Raw genomic sequence first — 20923 nt, 5'->3', positions numbered from 1 at the left:
CATGAATTATAAATTATTATGGATTTGTTACTCATATTCTTTAGGTTGAATCTGGAATCAGCTCGTCTTGCGAGACGTGCTGCAGATGAAGTGACACAAGCTACAGGTAAACGACGATATGTTGCAGGAGCTATGGGACCAACAAATCGAACTCTATCTATATCTCCTTCTGTCGAGCGACCCGATTTCAGGAATATTAGTGAGTATCTGGAGAATCAATTGATTGTAATAGTATCAAGCAGAAAATGTTGACATCTTTATAGTCATTAAAAATATTCAGTATACATTTAAACAGACTTAAAATGAAGTGTCATTTAGAAAATATAGGCTAAAAATAACATAAGTTTTGTTGGAAAATTAATATTCTCCATTTCCTTTACAGCTTTTGATGAATTAGTTCAAGCATACTCTGAGCAAGCAAAGGGCCTTCTAGATGGAGGTGTTGATATTCTTCTAGTTGAAACCGTATTTGACACTGCAAATTCCAAGGCTGCCCTGTTTGCCATTCAGACTTTGTTTGAAGAGGACTATGACCCAGTACCTGTTTTTGTAAGTGGTTGTCAAATTTGAGGTTTGGTTCTGTTTCTCTAGATATTTATCAGTGAATTTCAACTTTTGTCACCCATCCAAGACTTCAAAATGCCTTGCTCATCATTGTGATTTCAAAGCCATCATATTTTTCATTCATACCATTGTTTCAATCTGGAAATAAGAATTTTTGCTCTTATTTTTTTTTTTTACTAACCTTATTGTAACTACTGTATTGAGTTTTATGCTTTGACAATATTATAATAAACAAAATCCATTTCATGACTGGGAAGAATATTGCAAAGATTATTTTGCATAGAATATTGTAATTCATTCTTTTACTGTTAGTTATCTTGACAATTCTTTTCAGGTGTCAGGTACCATAGTTGACAAATCTGGAAGAACTCTTTCTGGTCAGACAGGCGATGCTTTTGTTATCAGCATCTCTCATGCACAGCCTATGTGGTAAGTTTTTTTTTTTATTAAATATAAAATATATATGAGATTAGTGTATTGTGGTTATACTATTTGTCACATTGCATTCCTCTTTTATTTATTTCATATGAAATAATTATTTGTTTACTTTCATACCAAAAGGTGAGGTTACAAGGTTCACATTCATGTTTCTAAATAGGTACCGTTTTTAGGATCAATTCACTCAATTACTCTCGAAGATGGAGGATGGTTTGAGTACTTGATGAAAAAGGGAAAAGGAGCTGTGCTTACAGACAAATAAATATGGACTAACTGAATGCAACTTATTAAGTGCAATAACTACCAATTCAGTATGATGGTCAGCAATGGAGCACAAAAAATATAGAAAAATAGACATTACCAAGATAGAATTGAAGTAAAAATGTGCGCTAGACAGAGTAAAAAAGAAAAAAAACTCCTTACTCATCAAACATAACGAAGGGAAAATATGTCAATGACAGTATAATTGACAGTGTGCTCTCAGGAATTTTGGATGTGATAAGGTAGTTCCTCAACTCTACCTCAGGATGGTGGAGCTTGAGGACTATTTAGCTGGTAATGGATGCTACTTGGCAGCATTTATAAAAGTTTACTTTGCGTATAGCTAATTCCAAGAATTTTCTACTATTTCAATAAAATATGCACATGTATAGCTTTATTTGCATAGTTAGGAACTTGATCAAAGTTTAAATGTTGAAATTTTTTAGACTTCTAACATATGTACTAATAAGACTTCTAAAGGTCACTATATGGAAGTTCTGTAAAACTTTCTTTAGGTGTTTAAGTATAATTTTGTTTCCTCTTGTTCTTTTAAACAACATTCATTAACAGCAGTTCAAAATGTCTTATGTGTCAAGATGTTATTTATTTTCTATCGCTTATTTCAGCATCGGTTTGAATTGTGCCCTTGGAGCTGTAGAGATGCGTCCATTTATTGAAAATATTGCTTGAATACAAAATCTTTTGTGATATGTTACCCCATGCTGGCCTACCAAATACATTTGGTGAATATGATGAAACACCAGAGACTACAGCAAATCACATTAAAGAATTTGCTTTAGATGGACTGGTTAATGTGGTTGGAGGGTGTTGTGGTACTACTCCTGATCATATAAGGTAAATGAAAAATGTCTTTGTTGAGGAAATAAAAGCTCTGAGAGATTAGTTTGCAAAAATCGTTTTTAAGTACAGTATTCTTTAATCTTAAGGATAATGAATTTCATATTAATGGGGTTTTGTGGTATTTTATTTAAATAGTAGTAAAAGTTTTTTCATGTAGAAAATTAGTGAGTAAAGTGCTAGTCTGAGGATTCTTCATAGGTGCTATTACCCACTACCTCTGTTAGACATGGTAACTAATATTAATAAAAGAAATAGGGAGAGGAAGAGAGAGAATCTTTATGAAAGAGAAAACAAATATATGGGGCTTTTGTGATGTCTGCAAGGTTACCAGCCTTTGACTGACTCACCATGCCTGTCTGTTGTAATTAATCAAAATTAATATTTTGAGCCAAAGCAAGAAAATTAAAACTGTAATTGGCACCAAAATCATCAGAATCAATTATGGCTTTTTTTATGTTTTAAATCCCAACTTCCTGATAGTTTGACTTAAGTCCCCAGCCCTAGAACTATTTACCTTTGGATGTAGTAATAAGCCACTGTGTTTTAATGGATCTTGGTTTCTTCATTTTGTAGATTTTGATACCAGAGATAAATTACCAGGTAGCTGGGTTTTTGGGTCTACTATATATAGCTTGGTCATATGATTACAGTTATGATAGTTTCATATGTAAGAGTTTTTGTTTGATGGTTGATATTGACATGAATAAAGTGATAAGTAGTCCAGTGACATTAAGTAATTCACACCTTTTGTAATGTCTTAAATGCTTGATGCACCTGGAGATAATGAATTAATGTTTGCTATAGGTTTCTCATGGTTTTCGTTTGAAAATGGAGAGTAAATTATACAGTTGCTTCCTGTTTCTACAAAATGGAGAAAGAATTTTTTTAAAGAAAGCATATTTTTGCACTGACTGAAAACCGAGATAATTTCAGAGCAATTGCTGACACTGTAGCAACAATCAAGCCCCGAGTTCCTCCACAGGATTTATATGAGGGAGCGCAGTTGCTGTGTGGTTTGGAACCTACACGGATCACTACAACACAAATTTTGTTAATATTGGTATGTTATTATTTATGGGTTTTGCCCTACATAATTTTATTATATTTTAAATATTATTGAACATTTTTACTGACGTGCATTGCTATTTATATTTTTTTTCATATAAATATACATTATTAAGTACAGAAATTACAGTACTGCATCTGATAATGACTGCAAGAGTTCTGTTGACATACAAAGTTTATAAATTATTTAATAAAAAACCAAAATATTGTCTCATAGCAATGCAATTCTTCAATACTTTGTAGAGAGAAATGGGCTAGAAATGTTTAAAGAGACTTCTGCAATTTTAAAACTTTTATGTGTGTTGTGAATTGAATGCATAAGATTCAATACTATGGTACTGTATATAGATAATTTACTCTCCTTAAATTATATGGACTTGACTGCTAAATATGTTGTTTGTTCATGAAACTTACCTGACAGATATATATATATAGCTGTATTCTCTGAAGTCCGACAGAATTTCAAAATTCGCGGGCACACGCAGTGGGCGGCCAGGTGGTAGTACCCATTCCTGCCAGCTGCGGGAGGCGGATATCAGGAACCATTCCCATTTTCTATTCATATTTTTTCTGTCGCCGGTCGGTAAACAACTGTTTACAGACCTCCGCCTAGGATTTTGAAACTTCATTAGCCGCTTAAGTATCCTAATTATTCTTTCGATTATTGACTTGGATTTGTGGCTAGGCATACGCTATCATAAGTTAAATTTTTTCATGCATATGATGTCTGAAGCTAGTTAGCCTAGTTTCAGACTTTGTTGTCTGCATGGGGGTAAGGGTGAGGCTACCGGAACTTTCGGTAGACACTCGCTTAGTATATATGACGTTTACAGTTTTTTCTTTGCATAAGATCAATGTAATTAGTGTAATGTGTGACTGATTACGGAAGAAGTAGGGATTCATGTACGCATTTTAGAGCGTGTTAGAATCAGGAGTTTTCCTCCACAGTAAACAGAAGTTAGAAATAATGAACCTTCTAACCTCCTATAGAATTTATTTTGCCTAACCCTGTGGTATGGCTTACGGGCCTAGAAGAAGTGTCTGCTAGAGGATTACATCAAGTAATCTTAGACTAAAGTGCTCGTCCTCCAATCAGTGTGTGAAGTGTAGTGCCCCTTGTGTTGTGGAGGGGGCGTCAGATCGGCCCCATATGCCTCTAGGCCTGGACCTCTGTCGGACTCCCAGGACTCAGGGAGAGGCATGTCGAAAGCCGCAAGAGGGTTACGGGGGCTCCCCCACCGATCTGGCGTCCCTTCGGCAGGACCTGTTGACGCTTCCCAGGCTGCTAAAGATCGTGCACGTGCACGAATCTTGAAGGATTGCTTCTCGTCCTCCGAGGCGTCCTCCCCGCGCCAAGGGTTTGGAGCTCTCGGAAGGACTCGCGCCCTCTAAGAAGCTTTAGAGAAGAGGACGCTTCACGTCCTCTCTCTCGTCAGGAGGGAACGTCAGATCGGCCCATAACGCCTCTAGGCCTAGACCTCTGTCGGACTCCCAGGAAACCAGGGGAGAGGGCATGTCAAAAGCCGAAGGAGGGTTACGGGTTTTTCACGCTGAGCTGGCTTCCTTTCGGTAGGTCCTGTTGTCGCTTCCCAGGCTGCCGAAGATCGAGCACGTGCACGAATCTTGAAGGATTGCTTCTCGTCCTCCGAGGCGTCCTCCCCACACAGGGGTTGGAGCTCTCGGGAAGGACTCGCGCCCCCCTTAAGAAGCTTTAGAGAAGAGGATGCTTGACGTCCTCTCTCTCGTCACGAGAGGATGAAAGAGTCCTGTGCCCTGTCAGGGCTCTCAAATTTTATTTATATAAACGAAGGAAGTAAGAGGTCCTTCGGGTAATTTATGGTGCTCAGGAAGAGACCACATTTACCTTTTCGAAGAATGCACTGGCTCTTTTACCTAAGGGACATTATTAAGGAGGCTCATTCATCTTGCCAGAAGAGTGATTTGAGCCTCCTGCGAGTGAACGCTCATGAAGTTAGAGCTGTTTCAACCTCGCTAGCATTCCAAAAGAATATGGTAATCAAGGACATTCTTGATTCCACCTTTTGGAGGAGCAACTCAGTATTTGTCTCCTCTCCTCATGGCGCTCCGTATACGTTATGTAACGTTCGCTTTACTTCGAAAAAGCAAGCTGATAAGTTTGACGTCCGGCAAGCTGCTTTGCACAGTCAAACAACTTATGTCTCTGGTTCGGCATAAGAAGGGCAATTTAGACGTGAGGAAGCTTTTGGTTGGAGGTGCTCGACGTCCTATAAGTAGAGACATTCTCCAGGACGCTCGGCAAGCACCTTGCGAGGGTGTCTTTCGGACGCTCGGCGTTCCTTTTTTTGTTTTGCTGAGTGCGTTTCTGGAGATGTTCTTTTGCATTACTAAGACACAAGTTGTCGCACAGGCGGCCACTGTCTTTGTAAGAAGGTATGAAGGTCTTTTAATGCCCTCCCGTCTTGAAGACGAAAGCCGTACGTCTTCCTTTAGTGTTCACACACTTCAGAAGCAGCGTGCGGCTCTCCATGGAGACTCGCATGAGGACGTCCCTTGAAAATATTCAACGTCCTACACAAAACGCGGTTCGTCATAACATTGAGATGTTGGCAAGGTCGCTCGCCAGGACGCCTCTTGGCGGGCCTTGCATGCATCAGGGCGCTCAGCGAGATCCTCTCTGAAATGTCGTTCAGAAGACTTGGTGTTCTCTGCTCAGACACGCTCGCAGCTAAGCAGGACATTTTTTGAGGACGCTCAGCAGGACGCTTATGAGGACGCTCGGCAGGACGCTTTTGTGGACATTCGCCAGGACGCTTTGGTGGAAGCTCGGCAGGACGCTTTGCAGAGAGAAAAGACTTGTAGACGGCGTCTTATTGCTGTTCAGGACGTTTCTTAGGACGCTTGACGCTTTCTAAACGCTCGTCAAGAGGAGGTTTTTCAGGACTCTCCACAGGACATTCCTTTACAGAAAATTTTTAAAAAAGGATTCGGAGTAGCGGAGAGACCATACCCAAATTTTTCTTCGATCCCTCTTGCCTCTTCATCGATTTCTCTGGGAAGAATCGGGAAGATATATACTCGGATTCCTGGGGTGATTTCGGGCGTCATGTTAAAAGGGTCTTTCCCCTTATTAGCAAAGTGCTAATTGTTTTGTCAAGTAAGGACGTTTTCCCCATTGTCAAGATACTAAACGTTTGTCATTTAAGTGGGGGTACCCCTCATAAATGGAGTAGTTCTCATTGACATAGATTTTAACGTTTTTATCGTTTAAGCGGATAAACTCTCATTAACAAATTTCGGAAGAGCTCTCATTCATTTTCAGAGGCTCATCCGGGGAGTAAGAAAAAGACTTGTAGACTAGATCCCAGGAAGTCTTATGTCCAATATCATAAGAAACATTGAAACGTCCTTTTCGATCCTCGGTTTCTACTTGATGATCTCTATTCGAATATTACTCCCTTCTCTTGGCAAAGAGTCTTGGCAAAGACTCAAGGAGTTCTTTTAAAAAGTCTCATTCATTAGAACGTGGACAGTCGTTTTCCTTTCTTTCTCTCTTCCTCGTCGAGGAAAGATGTAGTAGAGAATTCGATGTTCAAATTACTACAATACTTACGTAGTTTATCTTGCGTCATTTTGCTAACGCATGGGTCAAGTCATATACGCATATCGTATTTACCTCTACGGATAGAAGCCGAAAGAACTGTTGTTCTGATGTATTTAATTGACACTCCCTTCAACCTTCCAAGAGTTTTCGGAGTAAGAACAACTCTTAAGGTATTGTTACGAACAACAACAACTCAGCTTCTGTATTTAGCGAATTCTGTTTCGTTTAAATATGCCTGCTTGAGAGTTTCCTTTTGCTCGATAATATCATACCTATTCTTCGTAAAGGGAGTAGCTGGCAAACTCAGGCAGATAGTGTGAGACGATGAATGAACAAGGCTGCTGTTACTGTGATCTACGCAGTACCGGCTAGCTCTGTGACATGTGCGGTTGGTTACGTCTCTCTCCCCTGCGGGAATGGCTGACTAGCCATCTCTCTGCCCTACAATCATGGATTTTAGCCTCGGGTTGAGGAAATTTCTAGTAATCATGAATGAACATGCCTTCCGTTTACTTAGAAAATTTCAACAAGATATCTCTTATACCTGTTCGGTGCGGTTTTACCGCACTGTAACAGAATTCTGTACGTCTACCGCGGCATAGCACTATAATAATGCTCTTCCTGCTTATGCAAAGCGCAGCCTTATTTAGGGAAGGAAAGCAGGCTAGTGAGGGAATGGATGAGTTTGCTGGGGACCATTTCCTCGCTGGAGAAGCTTGTTTTCCTCTGAATAAACAGCAATTCAGACCTCTACAGTTTTTCCTCACGGAGAAATTGGAATAACATCATAGATCTAGTAATAATTCTAATTTTCTCTCAACGGCTTGAGGATCACCTCGGGTGATAGCGAGAGGGTGCCAGACATCCGAACAGAGGAACAGATGTCCTGGCACATTGTCTGAAAGAATTGGAAGCCAATTTGGTCGGCTCTCCAGTTCCTCGAAGAGTGAGTTTTGATTGAGTGGTCCAAATCATCTCGGATAATTTCTCAGCTCTCTCATAGCTCAAGAAGAGAGAGTTGGTTATGGGCTTGGGCACGGAACGTAACGATCCTCAAGAGGTTCGTTAAACTAGTGCTCGTCCGTGCGGGTCTTCTCAATCAAAGGCAGCAACTACTGACGTTCTGAGTAATCCTCACTTAGAAGTATGTCGAAAGTTGAGGAGAGACTGAGGGCGTCCTTTCGTTAACGTTTTTTCGTAATATTGAAGACAAAGGAGCTTCCTCTTAAGTTGTTCCCTTATTCATGATCCTAGAGGATTAGCATTAGTTGCCACCCATGTTGGCCTTTAAGAGATTGGATTCACAGAGGTCATGTAATTCAGAGAGAATTGTTAAAAGCCAAAGACCCTTCCCGAGAGAATCGGTGTAATCTAACATCGTCACTTAGTGAAGTATCTAATATCTCCTCTCTGAGTCTGAAGGCGTTCAGACTATCGAGAAGCGATAAGATCTTCAAGATTAATGGCAGTCTCTTGGCCAAGGCAAAGCAGTGCTGCCTATTTTCAGTGTTCAATCGGAGGGGGCCGTTTCTGGAGATAGTGAAGGGAAAATGACTGTTCCTCCACCTCGACCTCTGTGAATTTCTTTATGGTTCTATCTTTCCGTCTGAAGTATGAGATAAGCTAGAAGTCCTAACTATTGTAGAATATGCAAATATGTTGTTGACGGCCTCTAGGCTCAGAGATTCGGTTCTGTCAAACAACAAAGCTTCACGATCTTTGAGGTCTGTGGAGATCTTGAAATTCTCTGGATCGAAGGTTCCGGCATGGAACTTAGACGTAGTCTGAGTTTCCGATGCCAAAAGCATTTCGAACCTATCCTTTCTGCGAACTTAATGCACGTGACCAGAAAGGCTAACATTCTAACCGCTCTAGCCACGCAAAGAGGGGTAGTGAGGTTTTAGCCATCATCAGAGGTTTTGGCTTTAAAGGACATAATGTGGTCTGTCCTCTAAGCCTTCCGTTCTTGGTAAGAACGAAAACCTGTCTAACCCTTGACCCGAAGGCTTGGAGACCAAGGGTATGGCACAAATTATTGGGCAAGGGCATTAGAGAGTCCTGTGCCCTGTCGGGTCTCTCAAGTTTTATCTTGATAAATCTATAGAAAGTCAAGGTCAACGGACAATCTGCGGTCGTTCCGTAAAAAGACCAGACTGGTTCATGTCCAAGAACACCCTGGCATTATAGTCAAGGAGTTTTTTTAGAAAGTCTCATTCATTATGTTTGCATAAAGATTTGAGATTTTTTCTTAATATGAATGCTCAAGAGGTGAGGGCGCTGGCCCTCGGGAAGCAATTTCAACAGAGCATGACAAATCAGTAATAACATCCTGAGGTGCCACTCTTTAGCGAAGCAACTCTGTGTTCGCTTCACACTCCCGACGGGATGTGAAGACGACATTTGAGATCTGTAAGTCGCTAGGACCAATACATATCCGTAGATATATTATTGGGGGCAGGAAGCAACACGAATCCTATCCCTATAGAAAAAGGGATAGGTGTGCTTTTAACTTTGAAGGGGTGGGTGCTCGCTTAAGGCGCGTTCCTTTTCTTTAGCCTAGAAGTTATGGAAACTAACTATGATAGGTTAGGTCAGGTGGTGGTTTTAGCTTCGTTGCCCTCAGAAGTATGGTCATATGGTCTAGTCACATTGTGGTCACGCCCCCACCGTTGACAGATCATCTAGAGCGCACCAGCATTACAGGTCTCTACCTCGCTGGCAACTCTAGTAAAGCAGAAGCAGACTTTGGTGACAGTAATCACGAAGTCGGCTCTGCTAACAGGTGAGGTAACCAAGATGTATATCATCTACTTAATTTAGTTTCTAAAAATCCTATTCTGTCTCTTCCCACCATCCGAAGGTGGGATTCAGCTATATATATATCTGTCAGGTAAGTTTCATGAACAAAATGTTATTGTTATAATACAATTAAGTTTGTCATACTTACCTGGCAGATATATATAATTAAAGTGCCCACCCACCTCCCCTCAGGAGACAGTGGCAACTGATTTAAAATATGAATATAGAAAATGGGAATGGTTCCTGATATCCGCCTCCCAGCGGCGGGAATGGGTACTAACCACCTGGCCGCCCACTGCGTTGTGCCGTGAATTTTTTGAAAATTCTGTCGGACTTCAGAGAATACAGCTATATATATATCTGCCAGGTAAGTATGAACAAACTTAATTGTATTATAACAATAACATTTATTAGACAGTGAGCCAAGAAAGTGGAATTTTGAGTACTTATAACCATATGACTTCTGAGAAAGGGCAAAAATTCATGCCTGCTGAGATATAATTATTAATTTGTTCATGAAACTTACCTGTCAGATATATATAGCTGTATTTTTCCGAATCCAACAGAAAATTTAAACACTTACGACACACGCAGTGGGATCAGGTGGTTAGTACCCATTTCCCGCCGCTGGGAGGCGGGTATCAGGAACCATTCCCATTTTCTATTCATAATTTTTCTGCGCCGGTGCTGGAAACACCTGTTGCAGCACCTCCGTCCGATTTTGGAAACTTACTAGCTACTTGAGTATCCCTTTTGTTTTTCTTTGGTATGTGAATTTGGATCGGTGGCTTGGCACACGTTGACTTTGGATTGATTTGATTTTGGTATTGATTTTTCTTTGATCAAGATGTCAGGGTCTAGTTCAACTAGCGCTAGATTTTGTTCTATGTCCGAATGTAGAGGTAGGCTACTGAAAGCTTCAGTAGACCCACATTCTGTTTGTAAGGTTTGCAGGGGGCCGGGGGAATGAATGTACGTTTTGAAAGTCGTTGTAAGGAGTGTGAAAGATTAACAGAGTCTGAGTGGAAGGGAGTATGAAACCTATCTTAAGAAAACTTGAGCGAGATAGGTTAAGGAGGTCTTCTCCAGGAGTGTTTCAGGTAGGCAAGATTTTAATGATTCTCCTGCTAACCTCCTTCTGTAGTTTATGCTCCTACCTGTAGGTTGTTGCCTCCGGCCCTGAAGCAGTGTCGGTAGAAAGGTAATACTTTATCGCTAATTCTTGAATCGATTCGTAACTTAGAATCAAAAGTGTTAGCTCTGGAGAGCAAAAGTGAAGAAAAGTGCAGTGAAAGTGCCCCTTGTGTAGTGGAGGGTGCGTCAGATCGGCCTCATTCCGCCTCTATACCTAGACCTCTGCTGACTCCCAGGTTCGGGGAGAGAGCATGTCGAAAGTCGAAGGAGGGTTACGAGGAACCCCCACCGATCTGGCGTGCCTTCGGCAGCTTCTGACGAACCTACCCAGACTGCCAAGGAGCGTGCGCGTGCACGTCTTCTCAAGGAGTGCTTTTCTTCTTCGGAAGCTTCCTCCCCGCGCAAGGGGTGGAGCTCTCATGCCGCATCACCTCCGCTGAAAAGGACGGCTCGTGTTCGGGACGCTTCACGTCCAAGTTGTTCTCCGGAACTTTGCTCTTCGCCTGATAGTGCGTTTGCTGCTTTCCTCCGCAAGAAGAAGCGTAAGGATTCTTCGGAGGCGGAGTCTTTCCTAGATGATTCTTTCAAGCGCCGCAGTCGCTCTAAGGTGCGTGAAGTGGCGGTTCCTGGGAGTAGGAAGAAGGCGTCCCCTCGCCACTCGCCTGCTCACAGGATCAGCCCCTCCCCAGAAAAGGAGGCTTCACCTACCAAGCAAGAGTTCTCCAGTCGCTTCAGCAGCAACTTCGAGATGTTATTTCCTCGAGAGAGTCTGTTCCACGTCGCCGTAAGAAGGATGACAATCTTCCTGTGAAGAGGTCGAGGCGTTCTCCCTCTCCCTCCTCCTCGCTCGTCTCTCTCTCCGTTTGAGTCTCCCTCTAGAGTTCGTTGTGCTCCCAGCAACTCTCTAGAGGAGGTGAGAAATTCGTTTCTCGCTCTCGAGAAGCGGTTGTATCCGCTACTACGAAACATGTAGATAGGAAGCGCGTTTCTTTAGATGCCGAGCGCGCTTCTGTGAAAGTCAAGCGCGCTTCAGTGGGACACCGAGCGTGATTCGGCAAGTTAAGCGAGCACCAGTGGACGCTCAGCGCGTTATAGTGGACGCCAGGTGTACACCTGTTGCTGTCGAGCGCGCTTCAGTCGGCGCCAGAAGATTGGCTTCGGACGCCAAAGCGCGCCCCTACGGACGTCAGTTTTCCACCTCCGCAAAGCGCAAGTGGAAGCGGGAACTCTTCCTGTTTCGCCGCTCTCTCTTTTGAGAAAGCTCGTGACTCTTCCTTACTTCCTCCGACTTCTCCAGTGTCTGAAGAGGAAATTAGTGCCGCTTTCGTCGAAGTGGACGAAGACAGCAGTTGGCTTCAGTCTCGACGGACTACAAGGTTTTGACTCGTCTGCTACAGTCAGTCTTTGCAGACACTTTCTAGCACTGAAGCTCCACATACTCCTCCCTCTCAGTTTCATCATCCAAAGCTACTAAGATCTCGGGCTTTGTGAAAATGAAGAAGTCGCTTTCTAGAAGCAAGCTTTCGCAAGGTCCATGATTGGATGGAAAAGAGGAAAGCTTCAGGCAAGACTTCTTTCGCTTTACCACCTTCAAGACTTTGTGGCAAAGCTGGTATGTGGTACGAGACGGGAGAAAACGTCGGAGTTAAGCTTCCAGCCTTGGCTCAAGGAGACTTTGGTAGTATGTGGATGCCGCCAGAAGATCTTTTCTGTCTTCTTCCAAAGTCTCTTGGACGCATAGTGAGCTAGACTTTTCACCTTAAAGGCTTCTTCAGGACACTAGAGGTCTTTTAATTTCTTGACTGGTGCCTAGGAGTTTTGGATGCCAGGTCCAGGAGTTCTGATTCCATCAGTCTGGGGAGCTGTCCAGTGTATTGTCTGCATGGACAAGGCCGTCAGGGATGGTTCTGAGGAATTGGCTGCTCATTTCAGCACGGGACTGCTTAAGAAGAGAGCACTCTTTTGCAATTTTACCGCAAAGTCGGTCTCGCCAGCGCAAAAAGCGGATCTTCTTTTCACGCCTTTCTCAGAACATCTCTTCCCCCAGTCTATGGTAAAGGACATAGCCGCCAGTCTCCAGGAGAAAGCAACCCAAGACCTTCGGCGCAGTCTTCTAGGAAGCCTACAAACTATTCGTCTTCTGGGTCCCCTGCTTTGAAGAAAATCGAAGCCCTTTCGATCTGCTTCTTCCTCCGAAGGCCAGCCCCCCCTCCTCCCCCCCCACCCCACCTCGAGGAAGAAGGCTCTTTCAGAGGCAAGACCCCCGCTCCTTCTAAGAGCAAGAAGTGAGAGGGAAGTCCTTCAGCCACCTGTAGGAGCCAGACTTCTACATTTCGCGAGAGCCTGGGAAGAGAGAGGTGCCGACGCTTGGTCTCTGGACATCATCAAGAAGGGGTACAGAATTCCTTTCCTGAAGTTACCCCCGCTGTCTTCGACACCAAAAGGATTTGTCCTCTCCTTCGTATCAGGGTAGAAAAACGGGAAAGTGCTTCCCAATCTACTAGATCAAATGATCAAGAAGCAGGCGGTGGAACAGGTCTTCGACTGGAGTTCTCCAGGGTTTTACAACCGTCTGTTCCTAGTGCCGAAGCAGTCAGGGGGGTGGCGCCCCGTTCTGGATGTCAGCAGCCTAAATCGCTTCGTTACCAAGCAGAAGTTCAAGATGGAGACACCTCAATCCGTGCTTGCAGCCTTAAGACTGGGGGATTGGATGGTCTCATTAGACCTTCAGGACGCATACTTTCACGTCCCCATCCATCCGATCAAGAGAATACCTGCGGTTTGTCCTGAAAGGGAAGGTATTCCAGTTCAGGGCACTCTGCTTCGGTCTCAGTACGGCGCCGATGGTGTTCACCGTTCTTATGAAGAACGTTGCGAGGTGGCTCCATCTTGCGGAAATAAGGATCTCTCTCTACCTAGACGACTGGCTTATTCGAGCCTCATCGGCAAGACCGGTGTCTGAAGGACCTTCACACGACTTTGTCGTTAGCGAGGTCCCTGGGACTTTGGTGAATCTCGAAAAGTCGCATCTGACTCCTCAATCCTTAGTCTATCTGGGATTCAGATGGACTCAGTGGCTTTTCGGGCTTTTTCCGTCCCAGGGGCGACAACTTCAATGCCTAGACAAAGTGTCAGCCTTTCTAGGGAAGGAAACATGCTCGGTGAGGGAATGGATGAGTCTGCTGGGGACCATTTCCTCACTGGAGAAGTTTGTTTCTCTGGGAAGGTTGCACCTTCGACCACTTCAGTTCTTCCTCTCAAGCAATTGGTCACGCAAACAGGATCTAGAAGAGGTCTTGTTTTTGACGGAAGAAGTGAAAAAGCACCTCAAATGGTGGTTGGATCCAAAGAAGCTTGCGGAAGGACTTTCGCTCAAGCTTCGGAACCCCGACCTAGTGTTGTTCTCCGACGCGTCCTCCACGGGTTGGGGAGCAACACTAGGAGGAAGAGAAGTGTCAGGCACCTGGAGAGGGGAACAGGTGTCCTGGGCACATCAATCTAAAAGAACTTTCAGCGATTTACCTTGCGCTAAGGTTCTTTCAAGAGGAAGTCTCCAACAAAGTGGTTCAGATAAACTCAGACAACACCACAGCCCTGGCATACCTCAGGAAACAGGGGGGAACTCACTCTCCTTCTCTGTTCGCCATCGCGAAGAATATCCTGATTTGGGCGAAGTCGCAAAACGTCACGATTCTGACAAGATTCGTGTCAGGCGTGGAAAACGTGCGAGCGGACCTTCTCAGTCGGCAAGGACAGCTTCTGCCGACAGAATAGACCCTTCATCAGGAGGTTAAGCCAGGCGCTATGGAAGCTGTGGGGACATCCTCATGTGGACATTTTCGCAACTTCCCGAACGAAGAGACTTCCGCTTTATTGCTCCCCAGTTCTGGACCCGGGAGCAGTGGCAGTAGACGCCCTACTGTGGAATTGGTCGGGACTAGACATTTACGCTTTCCCCCATTCAAAATCCTCGGGGAAGTGATGAGGAAGTTCGCTGCATCAGAGGGAGCGAGGATGACCCTCATCGCCCCCTTCTGGCCAGCGGTCGACTGGTTCACGGAGGTGTTGTCCTCCTGGTAGACTTTCAAGGACTCTGCCCCTAAGGAAAGATCTACTCAGACAGCCCCACTTCGAGAGGTACCACAAAAAAACCTCCCCGCTCTGAGTCTGACTGCGTTCAGACTATCAAGAAGTTGGCCAGAGCGAGGGGTTTTTTCAAGACCTGTGGCAACGGCGATTGCCACCGCAAGGAGGCCCTCCTCAATCGCAGTTTACCAATCGAAGTGGGCTGTCTTTAGAAGTTGGTGCAGAAAGAAGGGCATTTCCTCCACCTCAACCTCTGTGAGCCAGATAGCAGATTTCCTTCTTCACCTTAGGAAAGAAGCGAAACTAGCCGTTCCCACGATTAAAGGCTACAGAAGCGTGCTTTCTGTGGTCTTCAGGCATAGAGGACTCGACTTAGCGAATGACAGAGACATTCATGATCTCATTAGATCATTTGAGACTGTGAAAGTTCTCCAACCGAAAGTACCATCGTGGAACTTAGACGTGGTACTTAAGTTTCTCATGTCGAGTCAATTTGAACCGCTCCATTTAGCTTCGCTTAGGAATCTTACTAAGAAGACCATTTTCCTAACCGCTCTGGCGACGGAGGGCGAAGAGGGTAGCGAAATACAAGTCATAAGCAAGCACATTGGGTCAAGGATCATAGTGCAGTTTGTTCCTTAAGTCCTACGTTCTTAGCAAAGAACGAGAACCCTTCCAACCCTTGGCCGAGGACGTTTGAGATCAAAGGGTTGTCGGAGCTAGTGGGACCTGAAGCTGAGAGAGTCCTGTGTCCTGTCAGGGCTCTCAAGTTTTATTTGCAGAAAAACCAGAGCATGCAGAGGCTCTTCGGAGAACTTGTGGTGCTCTGTGAAAAAACCAGATCTTCCGATGTCGAAGAACGCACTGGCGTTCTTCTTCTTAAGAAGTACGGTTAAGGAAGCCCATGAAAAGTGTAGTGAAAGTGACATGGAGCTTCTAAAAGTGAAAGCCCACGAGTTGAGGGCTATTGCTACTTCGGTGGCTTTTCACAAGAATATGGCAATCAAAGATATTTGGGCGCCACTTATTGGTGAAGCAGTTCGGTGTTCGCTTCACACTACCTGCGGGAGGTGACAGCAACATACGAAAATTGTTACTCGCTCGGACCATACGTCGCTGCAGACACTGTTTTGGGGGCAGGAAGGTAGCGCTCATCCTATCCTTTAATGGTTAGGAGAGTTTTTAACTTGTGTTATGGTTGTGGGGTTGACCGCCTGCGGCGGATCTCCCTTCTATTAGCTTAGTCTAAGTGGGATACCTTTGGTAGGCTATGCCAGGTGGTTGTATCTTACTTCGTTGCCCTCATTGTATGGTCAATGGTCTAGTCACGTTGTGGCTCGCCCCAGTTGACAGATCATGTGGAGTGCACCAGCTTTATAGGTCTCTACCTCGCTGGCAAACTCTAGTAGCACAAGCAGACTTATGCAGCAGTAACCACGAAGTCAGCTATGCTAACAGGTAAGGAACCAAGATATCAATTATCTGCATATATATGTTTCCTAAAATCTTCTATTCTGTCTACTCCCACCACCAAAGGTGGGATTCAGCTATATATATATATCTGACAGGTAAGTTTCATGAACAAAATGATATTGTAAATGATATTACAATTAAGTTTGTTCATACTTACCTGGCAGATATATATAATCAAGTACCCACCCACCTCCCCCCCCTCAGGAGACAGTGGAAATAAAAATTATGAATAGAAAATGGGAATGGTTCCTGATACCCGCCTCCCAGCGGCGGGAAGGGGGAAATGGGTACTAACAACCACCTGACTCCCACTGCGTGTCGTAAGTGTTTAAATTTCTGTCGGATTCGGAAAAATACAGCTATATATATATCTGCCAGGTAAGTATGAACAAACTAATTGTATCATTACAATATCATCTTTAATACTAAGAAACTAGAAACGTAAGTGACAGTTATGTGTGCTAAATTATATAGCACGGAATGTTTTCTCTTTCATTTTGCAAGAGAAGCAGTGTGTTTTATGGCCTGTTAGTAATTAGCTTTGAAGTTATGTGAAATATACTGTGTTTTTCTTTTCCAAATACTTACATTATTGTCAAAAGTACAATGGTGTACAATATTTCAAACTGGAACTCTGCATTTGGAAACCAAAGAGGATGATGCAATAAGTTTTAGTTTCAATAAAGATCAACTAAGATAAAGCAAAAGTTCTCACTGCATGTTTTGGGTTAGAAAATACAGATTTCTTGCATAAAAATTTTTATGATGGTTTAGCTATATTTTACTTTGTACAGTTAACATTCTGTTAAACAATAGATATATCTATATAGGAAAGCATTGATTAATCAACTGATTCTGTTGGAGCACGGAACAATGAACTTAGCCGAGGCAGTTTCATAATTCTATTGCTTTTTGATTTACATCTTTTGCATTACAAAACCACCTTAAGGTATTGCATTACAAAACCACATTAAGGTAAATAAAGTGGAGAAATGGTGGTTAAATTGTGAGAAAAAGTAGAAATTGACAAAAAATGTGAGCAGGGGAGTGTGAAGACAAGAGGTAAAATGCATTGTGAAAACAGTAGTTGGTCAATGGATCATTGATGAGCTGTCTTTGGAGTTGTATAAAGATGCTTATATTGCAGATATTGTATGCACAGTAGGACTATAGTGCTGAATCAAGTATCAAATTCACAACAGACACAAAAGTTAATATCTTCTGGCAAATGAAAAGTGTTTCCAAGATTGCTTCTTTCTTTACTGTTCAATAATTAAAAGGTTATTCCAGTAACTGTTCAAATCAAATGCAGTTAACTGTATTACCTTATAGGAATGGGTCTTTACAATTAAATCTAGTCTAATTTGCAGTTTTGAAGGAAGACTACAATATTTGCTTTTTAATTTTCATTGAATAATTTGGATTTGTTGTAGGTGAGAGATGCAATGTGCAGGCTCAAGAAAATTCTGTCGTCTAATAAAGGATGGAAATTATGAAGAAGCTCTTGCTATTGCAAAAAACGCAGGTATGTTGTCGTTTGATACCGTAACTGCATTGGTTATAAAACTTGCAAATCACCACGCTTGTGAAATTCATGTAGTGTTGATAGGGAAGGTAAAGTAAATCTATGAAGTACAGAGGAACATTCAAATTAGTAAGCCAGCTAAAATTAAAATTGAATCCACTCACTAACTCTTATTATATTAGATAAGGATCTGGATCGAATTATTTATGTACTTTATCCAAATTTCCTTCATGCTATGTTCTGATTATCATTATTGATGCATTCCAATCATTATTAGTATCAATTTCTTTCAGGTGGAAATGGAGCTCAAATTTAGATGTAAATATGGACGAAGGGCTGCTTGATGGCAAGGCAGCAATGACACGTTTTCTGAATTTAGTAGCAACAGAACCTGATATTTGTAAAGTATGTATATTAGTACTTATGTTACTTTGTTTTTCCCTTTTGTTTTTAGCATTAACATTTATAGCATTTTTACATCAGCCATGTACATTTCTTTACATGCCCACAGTCAGCTTCTTTTTTATACTTTCATTTTACAACATGTCCAGTCAATTTATTTACATCTAGTAGTACTTACTAAAGGTTTGTAAATTCACTGTAGATTGTTTGGCATATGGTATTTCGTACTGTACTGTGCTATCAGCCCTTAGCATTTGCAGCTTTGCTGTCTTGATTCTAATAAAAATATAGTCTTTGCCACTCTCCTATGTTTGTTTTTTATTCATGAGGTTTGGAGACAGAATGTGGAAAAGTTCCAGGAAAATATTAATAAAATATGCAAAAATGCATTAATGGTGAATTGGATATTATCTGAAAAATTTCTGTTGTTCATAAGCAATCAAACCTTTGGTCTTAACAATAGGATAATTTCTAGCGCCTAGCTGGATCTTTTGACCGCCTGGGTGAGAGTCCTGTTAACCTCTCTTGCCCTTTTCCGGTTCATTGCCCGTTTCTTTTCTCGTTTAGTGGGTTGTGGTGTTTGGCTGGTATTATGGCTTCTTCTGCTCCTTCTCGGCATCAGCGTATGTGCCTTGGAGTACAGGTTTTCCGTGTTCTCGTTTTTTGGCTTCGGCAGCGACTGACCTTCACATCACATGCAGTAGGTGTCGTTCTAATTTTTGTACTATTACGAATCCTTGCACAGAATGCCGAGCATGCCTGAGGAGCAGTGGAAGTCGTTTTATGGCAAGAGAGAACATCGGAGGGTTTGACTCTTCCTACTTTGGAAGGTTTTGTGCCTATTCCCGATGTTTCATCTCTTGCAGTAGTCAACCCTCATAGTAGTGTGTCCCGCATGCTCCTTCCTTTCCTCCTTTCTTCCATTGACTCGTTGATGGAAGTGTCGGGATGGCCGCCAGGGCTAATGTTTATAATGTAGCCCCTTCTTCCTTGGGAGTTTATTTGGTTGCCGAGAAGGGTGAGGCTTTTTCATCAATCTTCTCTTTTCCAGAGTCGGAGGCATCCAAAATGGCTGCGATTTGGGAAGACGCTCGGGCTAGGGGGTACCCATCCTTGGAGGTGGGTTGCTGCGCATTTTGTGGAGGCTCACACCCCCCTTCCCAGTCTGACCAGGCCATCCCCCCTCCTCCCGGCCTTGTCTTCGTGGGTAGCAGCAGTCGCCATCTTGTATTGCTCCCCCCAGTGTCGCGCCGCGTTCGAGTTGGAGTGACGCTGTGGCATCAGCCCCGTTGATGACGTCACGGGGTCCGTCCTTGTGTATTCCTCCGCCAGTGGCGTATCTTTCCCCCTCGCACCAAGGGGAAGCCATGTGTCACTCACGTCGATGATGTCTCTCCCAGCCATCTCCTCTGATCCGCCTTTCTCAGCCGTGACGTCGTCACTGCGCCCAGTTCGCTACATCTCCCTTTATTGTCATCGGAGCCTTTCTCGGCACATCAGTCTGAGGTCATATGCCAGGCAGTGCTTCAGAGGTTGGACTGTTTTAGATGTGAAGTTGGCTGGCTTATCGGTTAGGAAGACTGGTAGGAACGTGTTGCTTCGTCCCCACCTCCTGAGAAGAGCGCGTAAGAAACTAGTGCTGTCTTCCTCTCCCTCTTCCCCCTCCACGCCCTGTTGGCGTATCAACGCGGACGTGTTCCCGAAAGTGCTGTTGTTTCGGGCAGTGGTAGTGGTGTGCGTTCTGCTGGAGATGCTTAGTTTCTCTGCCGCGAATCTCGAGCGTGTTACCCCCCCCCCCCCACCCCCCCCCCTCCCCCGTCCATGCACATCGCAAGCGTGTTGCAACCTCCCCTGCCCGTGCTTGTGATGTTAGTGCTCTTCTTCTCCAAGGCCTATTCGTCTCCGTAAGGATCTCAAGGCACCTGTCAAGAGGCCAAAGGTAGTGAGCACGGAGTTGGTGCAGCTGAAGTGTTTGCCTGCCTCTCTCACTGGTGCTTCCAAGAGTTCGACTCTAAGGGATCTCCTTCGATCCTCGAGTGTTCGAGTTTCCCCCCATCTCACGTACGTACGTCCGCCACGCCCGTGACCATTCATCAACATGTGGAGTCATCTGTTGAGGTAAGTGATGTTCCTAGTATTATAGTGGGTTCGTCTCAGAGGCCAACGCTTGGACCCAGCCCACACAGGTTAGTTGGGGTTTCGGGCTGTTTGGCTGCTAACCCTTCCGTTAATTTTGGAGGAGAAGGCGCCTTAGAAGAGCCTGCACATCCTTCTCGTCGTCGGTCTCCGTTGCCTTAGCAGGAGGAGGGAGACATGCAAGAGTTTCGCCTTCCTTTTCGGAAGTTGTTGATCTCGTTCGTGGGTTTAAAAATTTGGAAAGTAGGGACTCAGGCTCAGTCGTCCTACACTCCTTCTTGCTTGGAAGCCTTGGTGGGAGCTACTCAGGACCCCAAATCATCTCTTTAGCTTCCTTTGTCGGGGCACTTTCAGTCGGTCTTGAGAAGGTTAACGCCTCTATTTTGGACCAGGACGGTTCGCTTCGCTGTAGGGGCTCATATCAAACTACTACCCACCTCTCTCACGAGACATAGGAAGTACTATGCTATGATCTCGGCATTTTTGTTGTCACGCCATCTTAACCCAGACATCATTCCCCCGAAGTCGGGTTTGACTTTGGAACGGTGAGGTTGGTGGCTCCGTCCTTGTCTCCGCAAGATGCCTCAGCATTAGAA

General features: G+C 43.8%; 1 pseudogene; it reads left to right on the top strand.

Annotated features, from left to right (window-relative positions):
* Positions 1-20923, top strand: part of LOC135224076 (methionine synthase-like) — a 33749-nt pseudogene that overhangs the window by 1236 nt on the left and 11590 nt on the right.

Source organism: Macrobrachium nipponense, chromosome 10 (assembly GCF_015104395.2).
Source record: "Macrobrachium nipponense isolate FS-2020 chromosome 10, ASM1510439v2, whole genome shotgun sequence".
NCBI classification, from domain to species: Eukaryota; Metazoa; Arthropoda; class Malacostraca; order Decapoda; family Palaemonidae; genus Macrobrachium; species Macrobrachium nipponense.
Note: the sequence above shows the minus strand (reverse complement) of the source record. Positions and strands in the feature narration are given on the sequence as shown.